Source organism: Suncus etruscus, chromosome 10 (assembly GCF_024139225.1).
Source record: "Suncus etruscus isolate mSunEtr1 chromosome 10, mSunEtr1.pri.cur, whole genome shotgun sequence".
In the NCBI taxonomy this organism is placed as follows: Eukaryota; Metazoa; Chordata; class Mammalia; order Eulipotyphla; family Soricidae; genus Suncus; species Suncus etruscus.
Window position 1 is genome coordinate 76,706,426 of NC_064857.1, and position 16,411 is coordinate 76,722,836.

At 34.3% G+C, this 16,411-nt stretch overlaps 1 protein-coding gene and 1 non-coding gene across 2 annotated transcripts in view; one reads left to right on the forward strand and one right to left on the reverse strand.

Moving 5' to 3' along the window:
- LOC126020222 (netrin receptor DCC-like) overlaps positions 1–16,411 on the reverse strand; it is a 285,747-nt gene that overhangs the window by 4,503 nt on the left and 264,833 nt on the right. The gene's annotated exons all lie outside the window — the stretch shown is intronic.
- On the forward strand, positions 4,813–4,941 carry LOC126021165 (small nucleolar RNA SNORA51). The gene has a single exon (XR_007499773.1). It is a non-coding gene; the product is annotated as a small nucleolar RNA SNORA51 (small nucleolar RNA).

The following is a 16,411-nucleotide window of genomic DNA, read 5'->3' on the forward strand; positions in this document are numbered from 1 at the left end:
TTTGTACAAATAGACAGCACAGCTATGGATGATTTACTATATTGTCTTTATTTAAATGAGCATTTTAAAATTTTGATCAATTTCAGGTCCCTTACATTAACTTCAGTATTTAACTTTCAGTTTAACTCTTCAGCATTCCATTTTCTCCTAAAACTATTACTTTGCTTAATCAACTATAAGTGGCTTGTTCATTAAAGAAATTAGTTAGCACACGTCCACAATCACTTAACCAAAATATTTCTATTTTGAGAGTCAGAATTTTTTAGAATGTAGAACGGCAATATATGCAGTGTTTGTATAAACACCCCACGGGAGATCTTTGAAGCATGCAGAATTCAAATAATTTATTTCCTGCAAAACATGATTTTAGTGGCCAATAAAACATTAAGGATTACATAGATAGCATAAGGTTAAGAATTTGATGAATCAAGAAAGTCTTTAAGTTTCCAGATTTACTAAAAAATTTTTGTGTATATTGGTACAGACACAACAGAAATATAATCATGATAAATAGCAACTATGATAGACATGTTACTAAGTCTAATATAAAATAAGCAGTCTCACCAACATCACTATAATAATAATAACTGCAGCATAAACTCACACTGTATTTTCTCTAGTATGTAGAATCACCTAACTATAAAGAGATATACATTTTAGTTCTTGAATACAACGTGTGAGAGTGTACTTCCAATGTCAATCAGCAAATAAAATCCTGGCTGAGATTATTCCTTAGATTAGTGTTAAATTTATGCATTTGAATTTTTTAGCTTGTGTTCTATGAAATTCAGCTCCTTTGAGGCATTTACTGTGGACACATTTACTTGAAAATAAAAATATTCATGTCATAAGCAGACATTTTATGTACCTTTACACTTTCCAGTAGTCCATTATGATCTGTTATGGGATTTTTACTCAAATAAGTAATTGTTAACAAACATATTTGGAATTAATTTTAAACTACTGAATCTTTTAAGACTAAGAATGGCTCATAAAACACCCATTTTCTTTATGTAAATGTACCCATCGAAAGTATATATGTATGCTCTCATACCACATTTATCATTTTATACATACAGATGTGTATATATAATTATAGAGGCAATGTGAGAAAGAGAATATATACATATATATCCCATTGCATATTAAACTGTAAATAGTGTCTTTTTATCCCTAAAGACTTTCATGCAAGATCTGGAGATAAAGCAGGGGATAAGATGTGCAGCATATATTGGTTTGAATCTTTTACACCACATGTGACTCCCAGCTACGTTTAGGAGATACACAGCTGGGTGTTTTCCCTTAATATAAAGAATCCAGGGCACATTTGACAATAACTAATATGTAAATGAGTAATGTCACTGTTGGCTTTAGTGTATTTCATATTAATTTAATACTTTATGTGTTTTGGGAAGTGATATTAGGTCACAGTCAGCTATGCTCAATGATTAAAACTAGCTCTGTGCTCCTGGCAGTGTATGGGAACAATATAAGGTGTCAGGATAGAACCTGGGTTCATGTGCAAGGTAAGTACCTTACCCACTAGTATATTTCTGGTCCTTTAATATACTTTTATCTAATCATCTTCTGTTTTCCACTTGTGTCACTAGACCCATTGTTATTTCTGTAGCTTTATATTCAGGGTCCATCAAGTCTAATGTCAAGTATGCATTGTTTTTCTCTATTTTATTTCTGTACTTGATCTGGGGATTTTATCGAGTGGTACTCAGAAACTACTCTTGCCTCTGTACTTGGGTTTGCTTGGCAGAGCTCAAGGAGGCATATGGTGCAGGCTTTTTGCATTCAAACATTTTCTCCGTAAATTGAGCTTTCTTTAATCCTGCAGTATCTCTTTAGTAATTTTAACCTTGATCAACTTCATCTCCTATATTTACTTTTTATGTCCGATTTTGAATAGGTATTTTTATTAATGTAAATACATCCTTTAGTCTGTATTTGCTTCTTCAAGTTATATGATAGGTTATACATTCTAGCTTGACATATATAATGAATAGTGTCTGCTTTCCAGGCATCACTTTCAGAGGCACAAAAATCTCTAGCCATATCTTTTTTGTTATGTCAATTTTGAGTCACTGATCATGGCACCATCAATAGTCTCCTCTGTAGGGTAAACTAATCATATCTTTTATTTTATTTTATTTTATTTATATTAACATAATTTTTATTTTGATTATAGTGGCTTACATATTGTTGACAATAATATTTTAGGTACATATTTACATAAAATCGGGGGGAATTCCCATCACCGGTTTGTCTTCCCTACTCCTCCGGTTTTGTCCTACCTCCCATATCCTCTTCCCTCACCCCCAGGGCTGCTAGAATATGTGGTCCCCTCTGTACCTATCCTATTACTTCGTAGTCTTACACCTGTTTGGTCCTGATGCCTCTCTTCTTTCCCCCTCTAATTGGGAGGCAGGAGTAGGTAGTTCAAGTTACGCATCCCCTTACTCTATCATTTTCAACTAAAAAGTAATATGGGGAAAATGCTTTGAGAATTCCACTGCAAATATCAAGTACTTCATCATATTCCCTTAGGATTAGTTTAATGATGATTTGTTTTTCTCACAAATGGTGTTTTGCACGCAATCACTAATTCTACATTATCCACCCAGCATTCATCCCTGTAATATAAACCATCCAACTCATTTGAACCTTAGTAAGATTCCCTTTTGCTAAGCAGAGGAGGAATAGGCAGTTTATTGTTCTGAGAATGTCCTAAATCTTTATAATTGGGAAGAGAAGTTCAAAAGCGACCTGTGGACCTGAAATGGGTCTTCTTACCTGGACCGAAAGAATGAGTGGAAACTATTTTACTCATATCTCCACTTTTATCAAGAGCTAGAAAAATGACTTCAGAATTGCCTACAGTTCAAGGCAGCACCCCCAAAAAATAAACATTAGATCACAATCTTTACCTGTTTAGCCTTGCCAGTATCATTGCTATTCAACTACCTCTGTAGGAAAGGCCAAAACTTTCCATGTAGTTACCCAAATAACTGTTCATATTTCAATAAATATGCACAATTCTCGGAACACGTGAAGGAGTAACTATGTGCCTGTTAAAATGACTTCATAATTATCAGCATAAGCAAAAACTATTCAAACTTCATTTGATTTTGTTGACTTTACATTGTCATTACAATTGCTTTCTTCACCACAAAAACCTATTAAGAAGAATATGTGAAATATAAAATGCTAAAGCACATACACTGAAAAGATCCAATAAAATTACTGCCTAGGTTCAGTAAAACTTAGTCTGCAGAGAAAAGGCAGAGTAAAGCTGGAAAAAGAATTAGAGGTTTTGTTGTTTCCGTTCATATTTAGTTTTTTCTTCTTTTCTTTTCTCCCTTTATGTGCTCTGCCATTTTTTTTATCTCAAGAACATGTCCTTTATGTGGTGCTTATCTTTATTGTTGGAGTGTTCACTGGATGTTTTATTTGACACTTCTTTTTGTACTGTTGTGGTGCTCCACCTCCTCTTTCCCCTTCGTCTCTCAAAACTAGAATGAGAGCTTCCAGAAGGACTCCGCCTATTTTCGGCGTATTTGATTCCCCCCCCCCCCCCAGTTTATTACTTTTCTCTTCTTCAAACAAAACCACATAACTTGAACTATCTAGTCCTGCCTCCCAACTAGAGCAGGAAATAAGGGAGGTACCAAGACCAAACTGGTGTATGACCACTAAGTAGTCAGTTAGCTACAGAGGGGACCATTTATTCTGGCAGCCCCGGGGGGAGGGGGGGTCAGGGAGAAGGATATGTGAAGTAGGACGGGAACGGAGGTGGAGAGAGGACAATTAGGTGATGGGAATTCCCCTGATTTTATGTTAATATGTACCTAAAATATTATTGTCAATTATATGTAGGCCACTATGATTAAAATAAAAATTATATTAAAAAAAGAATTAGAGGTTTTGTTTTTGGTGGTGGAATTGCATTGAAACTGTGGCATTGCAAATGGTAACAATTACACATATATACAAACAATTAGTGGAAAAATTTAGGAAAATAGTATTTTCCTAATGAAATTCATGAGCATTATTAGCATTGATGTACATCTCCATGCTGGTTGATTGCATGCAGGTCTGTGTTCACTTTGCCATGAAACTTTCTTAGATCCATACCCACTGGTGCTCAGGGCGTTTTGTTGGCTCTATGGTCAGGGGTCACTCTTGGAGGGTCTCAGGAGACCAAACTGTAGACTGAAGATTGAAACCAGGTCCATGCAAAGCAGTGACTTATCTACTGTGGTGTTCCTCAAAGTTCTTTACAGTAACAGTTTTATATGAAAAAGCAAAAGGAGGGTATCAGGCAGAGAAATAAGACTGTTCTGAATCAGTTTCCAGTGATAGCATCAACTCTGATCATTTGTTCACCAGTGACCCATTGTCCCTTATTATAGCTCATTAGACATCAATAAGGCAAAGCACATGCCTGGGCTTGCAGAAGAATTTTCAACATATCTTACAGATATCAGAAATAAATTTTTAGTGATGTGGAGCATTTTTTCTCGTGCCTTTTAGCCATTTGTATTTCTTTTTTGTCAAAGTGTTCATTTATTTTTCCCATTTTGATGGGGTTAGATTTTTTTCTTGTAAAGTTCTGTCAGTGCCTTGTATATTTTGGATATTAACCTCTTATCTGATGTGTATTGGGTAAATAGTTTCTCCCACTCAGTGGACGCTTAAGATATTGTTCATGGGAATGTTGCACTGGTGAAGGATTTTTTTAATATATATATATTAAAAAAATATATATATTAAAAAAACAAAAGCAAAGAAAATAAAAGATAAGGCCTCCCAATTCTTACCACAGGCTGTTTTCTTTACACTGACTGTATAGAGGAGGTACAGTAAATGCACCCCATATACACCTCAACCCAGGCCCTTTGCCTGGTCTGTATTGTGAATTGGGAGACAAAAAAAAAAAGAAATAAATTTTTAAAAGACATTCAAAACATTATTTTCCAGGAGTACAAACATTGATATGTGTTTTTACCAACTCCAAGCCAGATATTTCCTGCAAGGTTGTGAAAAATGTATTGTTACTTAACTGATGGTGGTTTTCAACACCAGCTAAACTGACTGTTGTCAATCCACAGGTGAAAAAAGGCTTGAAACCACTATCTAATATATGACTACTACTCAGATAAAAATACTGCTTCTCAGCTGCTTCAAATGGACAGTATCAGCAGGCCCAAACCCCCACATTTTTTCTAAGCATGGACTGAGAAACAGAAGAAACAGAAGCTATGATTGGAGCAGCATTTGTTTCTCTCCAAATATAGACATTTTAGTTTACTTGTACACCAGTTTATTGTTGTAGATAACTTATTGGTATAAAGAACTTGATTTCAGTACAAAATAGCTTTGGGCAGCATTGATGATGCTTGATTTTGGTATGATTGTGAATATAACTGAAATAGTGAAATCAATTTTTCAAGTGTATGGGCACAAAAATTGGAGAAATTTTACATATTTCAACTTCTCTTATATGTTTTTTCATTTCTTTTATTTATCTTTTTCTTTCCTTCCCTCCTTCCTTCCCTTTCTTTCTCTTCCCTCCTTCCTTCCCTACTTCCCTCCTTCCTTCCCTCCTTCCTTCCTTCCTTCCCTCCCTCCCTTCCTCCTTCCCTACTTCCCTCCCTCCCTCCCTCCTTCCCTCCTTCCCTCCCTCCCTCCCTCCTTCCTTCCTTCCTTCCTTTCTTCCTTCCTTCCTTCCTTCCTTCCTTCCTTCCTTCCTTCCTTCCTTCCTTCCTTCCTTCCTTCCTTCCCTCCTTCCTTCCTTCCTTCCCTCCCTCCCTTCCTCCTTCCCTACTTCCCTCCCTCCCTCCCTCCTTCCCTCCCTCCCTCCCTCCTTCCTTCCTTCCTTCCTTCCTTCTTCCTTCCTTCCTTCCTTCCTTCCTTCCTTCCTTCCTTCCTTCCTTCCTTCCTTCCTTCCTTCCTTCCTTCCTTCCTTCCTTCTTCCTTCCTTCCTTCCTCTTTCAACCTTTTCTTTGGAACTACAGAGCTTTGAGAACTCATTTTAAAAGAATGGCATGAACAGTCCTCAGCCACAGTTGCAACGGTTGTAAATGCTCACAAATGTGCATTCTTAGGGTTTATCTATCTTTGGGTGTTGCAAGTTGTTCACTTAAAACATTCATTAAGTGGTTGATTTCTAGTTTTAAGTTAGCTAGCTAGCTGATAAGGTAGCAACTAAAGATTACAGTATTTGAGCATATGAAAGACTGCCTGCTTCCTGTGCTAGAAAATAACATATCTAAAGTGAAGACTTAAGAAAAAAATTAAGGAAAAGAAAAAAATAAAAACAAGATAATATATATACACTCATATATATAAAGGAAAAAATAAATAAAAATGAGTTTATAAAAGTAAATAAGGGAACAAAGTTTTGCAGGAGACTACCTTTTATTTTTGTTATTGTTGTTCTTTTCTTTTTTGTATGCTTTGTTTTGTTTTTATTTCAGGACCATGATTATTGTTTGGTTGTTGTCTTTATTTCTGTGGTGCTTTTGGGGTTTTTTGTTTGATTTTTTTTGTATGGTTTCTATGTTTTTCTTCCTTTGTCCCTTTCTTTTCTTAAATTGATATTTATAGCCTCTAGAAAGGCTCCTCTCATTTTTTTCTTGTTTGATTTTTACCCTCACCTTTTTCTTTATTTCTTTCTTTTTTCTTCCCTCCAAAGAGAACCACATAACTTGAACCATCTTGTTCTGCCTCACAATTTGAGGGGGAAATAATGAAGGGTACCAAGACCAAACAGGTGTATGATCATTGAGTAGAAATAAAAGAATGATCATATTTAAATACAAAATCCAAAGTCGATAACAACAGAATCGAAACCCAATTTTATAACAAGCTAGACACAGAGGGGACCACTTATACTAGCAGCCCAGGGGTCAAAGGAGGGAAATATGGGATGCATGATGGGAACAGGGGTTGGAGGGAGGACAACACTGGTGGTGGGAATGTCCCAGATTCAATATCACTCTGTTTCTAAAATATTACTGTGAAAGATTTGTAATCCACTTTGGTCAAAATAAAAATAATTAAATTAAAAAAAGGGTGACTACTAGATTATCCTTCAAATTCTGGATTAACTTTAAAATGTTCTTTATTTACAACAAAAGCATATATGTCACAGATTTAGTTAACATTTGGGACCTGGGATTTTGTTTTTTGTTTGTTTGTTTGTTTGTTTTTGAAATGGGAGCACTTTTTGCTTACAAGTTCATTAAAAAGTAAAAAAGTTTCTGTATAAATAAATATATAAATAAATAAATATGAACTGTACTTGAGATAGTCTTCACTACAACAATCTTGAATGATGATTGTGTGTTTTAGCTTTGCCTATTTCCTGGATAACTGTTATAAATTTGAGTTCATTATTTTCCTTATAGTTCCTCTCAAATTCTCTCTAGCATATATAGGTGTATAATAAGTTATGCCTTATGTTAGTTGTGAATATATATACACATATATGCATATTTGTATGTCCATAACTGGGTAGTTATTTAGAGTTATATGAAAGCATAAATGAAGTAGCGTAAACTTTTATATGGCACTCATTATATGCACATTAGAAACAAAGAGTAAAGAGTAAAGTAAAAAGAGAAACTCAAAAATATTCAATGTTTGGTATTTTATGTGAAATCAATATGTTAACAGCTTCAGCTTTCCTTTTTTATTAAATTTTAGAATATGAGTAAAGAAATTTAATGGACTTAACCACTCATCATTTTAAAGATGTCTTTAATAAATTCTCTGATCCCCACAGTTGGACAATAATTTTGTGGCAAACTGAATCTAATTTCTCTCTATCTATATTCATACCACTTCTTCAAAAGTAGAAAGATATCAGAATACATGAACAATCTATGCTAGTAACTCATGAATCACTAACCAACCACTTTTTGAAATTTCAATATTGCAATACAGTGAAAATTTATTATAACACCTGTATCAAAGGACAAATTAAATACTCATGTTGGAGTAAAAGAGATGTTTTACATGTCACTGTCTACACTGGAAATAGCATTTTCTGACTATATATAAAAATTATGGCATAACAGCACTGTATAATGATAACTTATTGCATAATAACTTTTAAAATGGCATTTAAAAGTTATCTAAATTTTAATAAAACATAATTATGACATGTAATTATACTGATATAATAATATGTAATATATAACATGTGTATTGTGTAGTGATATGTATATGATGCACGTAAGAAAGAAGACATAATTTAATGAGCTAAAATTAAGAGAACAATTTGAAAGTATTGCTTTTTCCCTCTATTTATGGAAGATAACAGCTAATTCACATTAAAATGCCTCAGGAAGAGTTTTTTGTTTGTTTGTTTGTTTTTGTTTTGGGGCCACATCCTGTGATGCTCACTTTTTACTCCTGGCTATGTGCTCAGAAATAGCTCCTGGCTTGGGGGACCATATGGGATACCAGGGATTCGAACTGCAGTTTGTCCTACGCTAGCACCTGCAAGGCAGATGCCTTACCACTTGCGCCACTGCTCCGGCCCCTGCTCCGGGAAGATAAGGCACATTTTTTGTGGTTACACTATCATGGAGTGGTGCTCTGAGAACATTCAGAGCCTAAAATAAAACTCAGCCAGAACATATTCCACTAATTAAGCCACATCCCTGTCACCTCTAGATAATTTTAAGGATTATTAATTCCTTATATAATATATAAATTCTTATGTAATATCCTTGTATACTTTAGAGGTATAAAGTTTACAGTTTTTATCAATATGATTTCTAAGCAGTAGTGCTGTATAGACTAGGCAATTGCTCTAGTTTATTTCTGAAAATCAGTGATTATTTAATATCAAAACTTGCTCTGATTCTGAATAAATTTGTCATGCAAAATATAGCAGCAATTTCCCTTTAAATAGACATTTATGATTTTTAAATAAACACAATAATTCTCAACACTGAAACATGTTTTTAAGACTTTTGTATTTCTTTTCAAAATCACAAAAATCAGACACTTGAATTTATCTAGTTTAATTCACCAAATATTTAAAATTTTACAAGATTTTGAAATCCTTATAATTAGGAAGTCATATTATAAACTGATATCCTATTTTTTCTTCTACCTTTTTTTTGGTGTTTCTATTCCAGTATCTAATCTTTTCATTGACCTTCCTGAGACCCCTGTACTGTAATTTGATATTTGTAGTAATCAGGTTAAAATAAAAATTATGATTTATCAACTACATTGTTCTGAAAATACCTTAATAACTTATATTAAGAATGTAATATATGTCTTTCATTAAAAAGCCTTTGAAGGCTAGACATGTCATTGTCATCATAATTCCGAGTGGAAGTGATGTCTTTTCCTCATTATTCTGATCTTTCCCTGCTGGAAGCTTGAAATTAAGACAAATGTAGTGTCAGAGATTATGTAGTTCAACATTTGAATAAAATTTTTTTAAAGTGACTGCAGAATAGTTAGTAGTATGCCATGATATCCTAAATCATCAATAGCCACCAAACCTATTTTTTATGTAAAATAACAGTGACTTTTGAAAAAATACCATATGCTGTCATTAAAACAATGACCTATTATTCATATGTCCTCAATGTAAGCCAGAATTTTGAGGAGGATGCTACCTCTTTATTCATTTGCAAAATTGAAAATGATTTTTTAAACCACATTTGAACTAGCCAGCACAGGATCTAACCAATTTTCTATAGTGATCCAAGTGGACTGACACCATGAAGCTCATTCTTTACACTGATCTTCCATCACTAATGATCTCTGTAATGAACATATTCAAACACAAGCCATTTCTGAAATGATTTGCACTTATTGATAATAAACTGCATGCTTTGATTGTCTGATTTTTTTATTCTCTAGTTAACAGCTTTAATGATATTTCCAATAAATCTGTTTTATTCTGTGTAGGAAATGTGGTATCAAAAAGCCGCAGGCAACATAATTATTAACAGAAGGAAAACTTGTCTGACTGAACTATATATACACAGGACACATGTCAGTGATTTGGCAAAAAGTATCATAACCTTGGGGCAGGTTTAGATGACAAAACTGCTGGAGATTGATGACTAATTGAAGGAAACAGTTATAATCTGATCATCTTTTTTTGTTTTAATAAATATTATATGTTAATTATAGTTTAATCAACTTTCTCATTATGTTTTGTGCATATCTACCTATACACACTATATAAAACATGTTTTATATATTTTATATATGTTTTATATATTTATATATGTTTTATATAGTGTTTTATAAAGTGTTTTATAAACATGTTTTATATAGTGTTAATATCATAATATGCCTTGTATGATATATAGTAGTCATAATGTATGATGAAGATAAATTACATCATATAAACTTATTACTTATACACATATCTATATATGCACATGCAAATAATATGAAATGAAGGATTCTTCTGACAATATGGTAGAGAAAAGCTTATTTTAACATTCATGTTAAAATAATTTTTTTTTTGGTTTTGGGTCACACCCGGCAGTGCTCAGGGGTTACTCCTGGCTCTATACTCAGAAATTGCCCCTGGCAGGCTCGGGGGACCATAAGGGATGCCGGGATTTGAACTACCATCCTTCCGCATGCAAGGCAAATGCCTTACCTCCATGCTATCTCTCCGGCCCAATGCTAAAATATGGTAATCTTAAATATTATGTTCTTATTATTTATTCTAGAAAAATAACCTTTTTTTGTTTTGTTTTTGTTTTTTTTTTGTTTTTTTTTTGTTTGTTTTTTTTTGTTTTTTTTTTTTGGAGCAGGGCACACACGGTGACACTCAGGATTACTCCTAACTATGCGCTCAGAAATTGCTCCTGGTTCGGGAACCATATGGGACACTGAGGGATGGAACCGTGGTCCATCCTAGGTCAGTCTCATGCAAGGTAAATGCCCTACAGTTGCACTACCACTCCAGCCCATTTCCTAGAAATAGAAACTTTTTGATAATGAAAATGAGTAGAGAAATTGACCTCAAGAACATGTTTTTCTTTTTTTTTATTTTTTTTAAATGTATCTTTATTTAAGCACCATGGTTACAAACATGTTTGTAGTTAGGTTTCACTCATAAAAAGAACACTCCCCTTCCCCAGTGCAACATTCCCACCAACAATGCCTCCTTCTTCCTTCTCCCCACACCATGCATGTTTTCCAGACAGGCACCTTACTTCTCGCATTCATTAGCATTGACATGATAATTGTTAGTATAGTTATTTCTCTAACTGCACACATTACTCTTTGTGGTAAGCTGCATATCGTGAGCCAGTCCTTTCGCACCTCATTTCTATTATCTCTGGCTTTTATTACAACAATGTATTTTATATTTCTTAAATCCAACAGATAAGTGAGACTATCCTGTGTATATCTCCCTCTGACTAATTTCATACAGCATAATAGTTTCTATGTCCATCCATGCATAGGAAATTTCATGACTTCATCTTTCCTGATGCTGCATAGTATTCCACCTTGTATATGTACCACAGTTTCTTTTTTTTTATATATAATTATCTTTATTTAAACACCATGATTACAATCATGATTATAGTTGTATGATTACAGTCATGTAAAGAACACCCCCCTTCACCAGTGCAACATTCCCACCACCAATTTCCCAGATCTCCCTCCTCCCCACCCCCCTATACCTGTACTCTAGACAGGCTTTCTACTTCCCTCATTCATTCACATTGTTATGATAGTTTTCAGTGTAGTCATCTCTATACTCCGGGGCCAAAAATGTTTGCAACAACTCCCCTTACATTTCTTAATTGAGTTATTCTAAATACCACATATAAGTGATATGATTCTATGTTTATTTTTCTTCTGGCTTACTTCATTTGACCTAATATCTTCCAGTTCTATACACATTGCTGCAAATTGCATCATTGCGTCTTTCCTTACAGGTATATAGTATTCCATTCTACAAATATACCACATCTTCATGATCCACTCATCTCTTGTTGGACATTTAAATTGATTCCAAGTCATAGCTATTGTACTGAGTGCTGCAATGAATAGTTATGTGCATGCATTCTTTTGGCTGAATATTTTTTTGTCCTAGGGATAGATACCCAAAAGAGGGATTGCTGAATCATATGGTGGCTTAATTTTGAGTTTACTGAGAACTCTCCATACTGTTTTATAAAGGGGTTAGACTAGTCAGCATTCCCTTCAGCAATCACCTTTCCCCTTAAATTACCTCTGCTGCTCCAAGCTGGAAAGCATTGAGAAAAATCCCTAAATGCTTGTGGAAGGCTTCAGATGATGAGATATATGAATATAAATAATTAGAATAGCTTTGATGTGAACTAAAGCAACATATCTTTCATTGAGAAAATAATCCCAAGACAAAAATGATCAATTATTAAACTGGCTTCCTAGTCTCCTAGCATTATTAAAATATCAAATAACATTATACAAATGACATTAAGGAACACTTAAAAAATCCATAAATTTTTTCAAGATGCTTTCTTCTAAGACTTACATTTTTTAACAAGTTTTAAGAAATAAAATAAAAATCTGCTAAGATATTATCAAGCAATTTTGATTATTTACATATAGATAGAGTATCTATAGTAGAAAGTTTATTTTAATAAGAATTCTGAGACAATTAGTAAAAATAAAAATAACCCATACGATTCACCTTAATTTTGCACCATAAATCAAAAAATTCGGGGCCGGGCAGTGGCACTAAACGTAAGGTGCCTGCCTTGCCTGCACTAGCCTTGGACGGATCGCGGTTCGATCCCCCGGTGTCCCATATGGTCCCCCAAGCCAGGAGCAACTTCTGAGCACATAGCCAGGAGTAACCCCTGAGCATTACCAGGTGTGGCCCAAAAACCAAAAAAAAAAAAAAAATCAAAAAATTCTTCTTCTATTTATTAATTATGTATATATTCTGTATCATACTTAGACCAAACATAGTACCCACATAATGAGTCATTATAAGACTTATTTAAGATTATATGGAAAGTGTCCTCTAATAACTTGGTAGATAATATTATTATTATTATTGCTTATTGTTACATGACAAAGGAATAATTTATTATTAATTCTCAAATTGTTGGAAGCTTGAGGAACTATTATATATGTATATACATATACCTATATGTATATATGCATATATACATATATGCATATATTATATATACATTATATGTACATTTGTATGTATATTTTTAAAAAAGTAAAATAGAAAACTCAGCAGTCCTTGATATATGTGAAAGCATGAATCTAACCAGAATGATGTTTACCAATCTGACTTGGCCAAGAGAGAGTGGTAAGAAAGTTGAGATATGCTTTGTGTGGCAAACTAATAGACATAATTTAAGTCTTGTAAATTCCTCATAAATAATCCATATAATCTTACTTTCATGGTTATACAAAGAATAGGTCTAAGTTTAATTTATATGGGGTGGTTCTCAAACAGAAAGATCTCTAGCTTTTCTCACATTTAGCTCAGACTCCTTTATAAATCAGGATTTTATTTCCGTAAAATTGTCATTTCTCCACAAAAAGATATGCATCTAAGAAACACATGTCTTCAGCTTAATTGAAAGCCAGAGTAATTCCTATGATAGTAACTTAATGAACTCCCAGTAACCATTCTTAAAGAGTGTATATAATATGGTCCATAAGGAGGAATCAATGTTTGATGCTTGTAGTTTTAATAGAGCAATAAATGACACATATAGATTGTGTTTATAGAGAAGCCCTTCTGCTGTTTACAGAGAAGAAAAATAACTTCTTCCAAACAGTCAAGAGAGTAGGTTTTTCTACATAGAAACAAAAAAAGACTCTACCTTAAAAGATACCATCTCTTTGTAGGAAGAAATGTATTGTTTATCTCTTTTTCTAGGCTTTAAAGGATAAGGAAATGCCCTGAGTAAACTGAGTCTTTGGGGAGAGACCATATATCAAAGAAGAAATGTAGAACTCTACCTCCTAACAGGTTTCACAGAAATTAGAAATCTGGGCTACTCTTAATGCAGATAATTCCAGCAGATTCTATCTACCAAGAGTCCTATTTAATGGTTTCTTCTTGGTAAGAGAAACTGAAATTAAAGAATGTGGTCTCAGAATTAGAGACCTTGACTTCAGGTACATAAAGCCATATATCAGGTTTGCTTAAAGTCTTCCAATTTTAGTATATTTCTTTTATTTTTGGTGGAGATAGGGAGAAGGAGTTTGGGGTCATATCCAGCAGTGCTCAGGGCTGACTGTGCTCAGGGATCACTTCTTATGTGACTCACAATATCATATGGGATGCTGTGGGTAGAAACTGTGTAGGCAGTGTGCAAGGCAAGTACCTAGTCAGCTGTGCTTTCTTTCCAGCAGCCAAATTTAAATTTCTTATGTTAAAAAGGGGGTCAATATCTGGATCTATCTCATGACCATATTACAGGTATTAATATTTAGAATAACAGCTGACATAAAAATGGGCAATTAATATTAACTAATTTTACAGTATACCAAGCGCTATAGATATTGACTTGGAAAACAATGAAAATTTTCATAACTATTCATCTAAATCAGTGTCCACAGTGGATAGGGTTCCAGTTAAAATAGAAGGGCCTGGAAAAGATAAATTAGCAAATATACTACAGACCTTGGAAGCCTTTTATCTTTCATTCTTTTGTTGTTGACTTTTTGTGAGCCACATCCAGATCTATTCAGGCTTACTTTTTTGTTTTTATTTTGTTTTTGTGGGTTATACTGGGTGGTGCTCAGCTGTTACACTTGGCTCTGTGCTTAGGGATCACTCCTAGTCAAGTCAAGGTGCCATATGTCATGCCAGGTCAGACACTGCAAGGCAAGATCCCTGTACACATTGGACCATCACTTGAGCACCAACTTACTCCTGGCTCTATGCTCAGGGATCACTCCTGGCAAGCTTGAGAAACCATGTGATGCCAGGGATTGAGCTGGGACAGCTGTAGCATTTTACCCAATGTACCTTCAGTCCGCTCTGAGTTTTTTATTCTAAGAATCAGAAAGCAATTTATGAATTTAATTAATTTAAGCTCTCAGTCACATGAAGAGTGATGAGGACAAATAGAGTTGATAGAAAATCACTTGGGAGGTTATTCAATAATACAGAAGAGAGATGTTAAGAGAATGAAAAACAATGTCAGTGGGAATGCAGAAACAAAGAGAAAAGGAGTTTATGAGTACATGGAAAGTAAATTCAACAGCGTCGATGGTCTGGAGGTAGGAGGACTCCAAGGATAAAGCATGAAGATTAACTCCTGCATTTCTGACTCACATAGATGAGCATTTCTGGTACTAATCACAGGTATAGGAATCTCTAAATCCAAATTATACTGGTGGGTGTGTAGAAGTGGGTATATGGGCTAGTGAATCTCAGTATTGGCACCCAAGTTAAATTTGAGGTACTTCATTATGGACGGAGATGCTTAGTGATTATTTAGTTCCCAATGGACAATTATGACCTATTGATTTTGTATTAATTTTCTTTATCAATACATTTTTGTCTACTAAATAGATAATTTCACACCCTTTTTATGAATGGCCTTATAACAGACTTCTTTTATTCCTGCTGTAATTCCTCCCCTCTTTGCTATATAGATATATAGATATATTGCTTTTCAGGAACATCAGCTGGTCTCCAGATTTTGTGATCATCTGCTTGTTCTGTTTTCACCTAATTTATCTCCACTAAACCCACACACTTGGGTCTTTTTTAAGGCACTGAAAATAATTACCACAATTATCAGATTGTGGAAAGGCACTTTTTACTTTTCTGAGCAATGCATATGCATGTTGAAGAATTTTGCTCTTTTTTTTTCCCCTCCATATACTTAAGAAAGGAGCCTCTGATAAATATTTCACAACAATGGCAACAATAAAAATTTCAATAATGATGGGCCTGGGTACACCTTGACCTTGACAATACCAAAATTAAAATTCTCTTTGTGATTTTGCTGACATTTATCACTGAGAAGCACCTTTCATGCCCTAACACACACATGCATGCAAAGGGAAGATTGATAATGGCACAGGGCAGAAAACCTAGTAGTCCTCTATCTGTAAGAAGCATCTAAAAGGCTCCTGATCTGCTGACTAAACCACCCTGAGGATTAAGTTTATTTTATTTTCAGTATTCAGCAGATAAGAAGTTTATTAACCATATGGAAGATCTGAGCTTGCTCAGAGATAGCAACAGGAAGACAAATCGAGTTTAGTGGCAAATCATCTCTCAGAAGTTGAACAAAGACCTTAAGTAAAAATGAACACAAGGACACAAGCTAATACACAGCTCTGGATCCAAAACTTCCTTTCATTTCCACCAAACCATCTCCTTTGCTTTGCTTTTCATTGATGCCATAAGGTGTCGTGC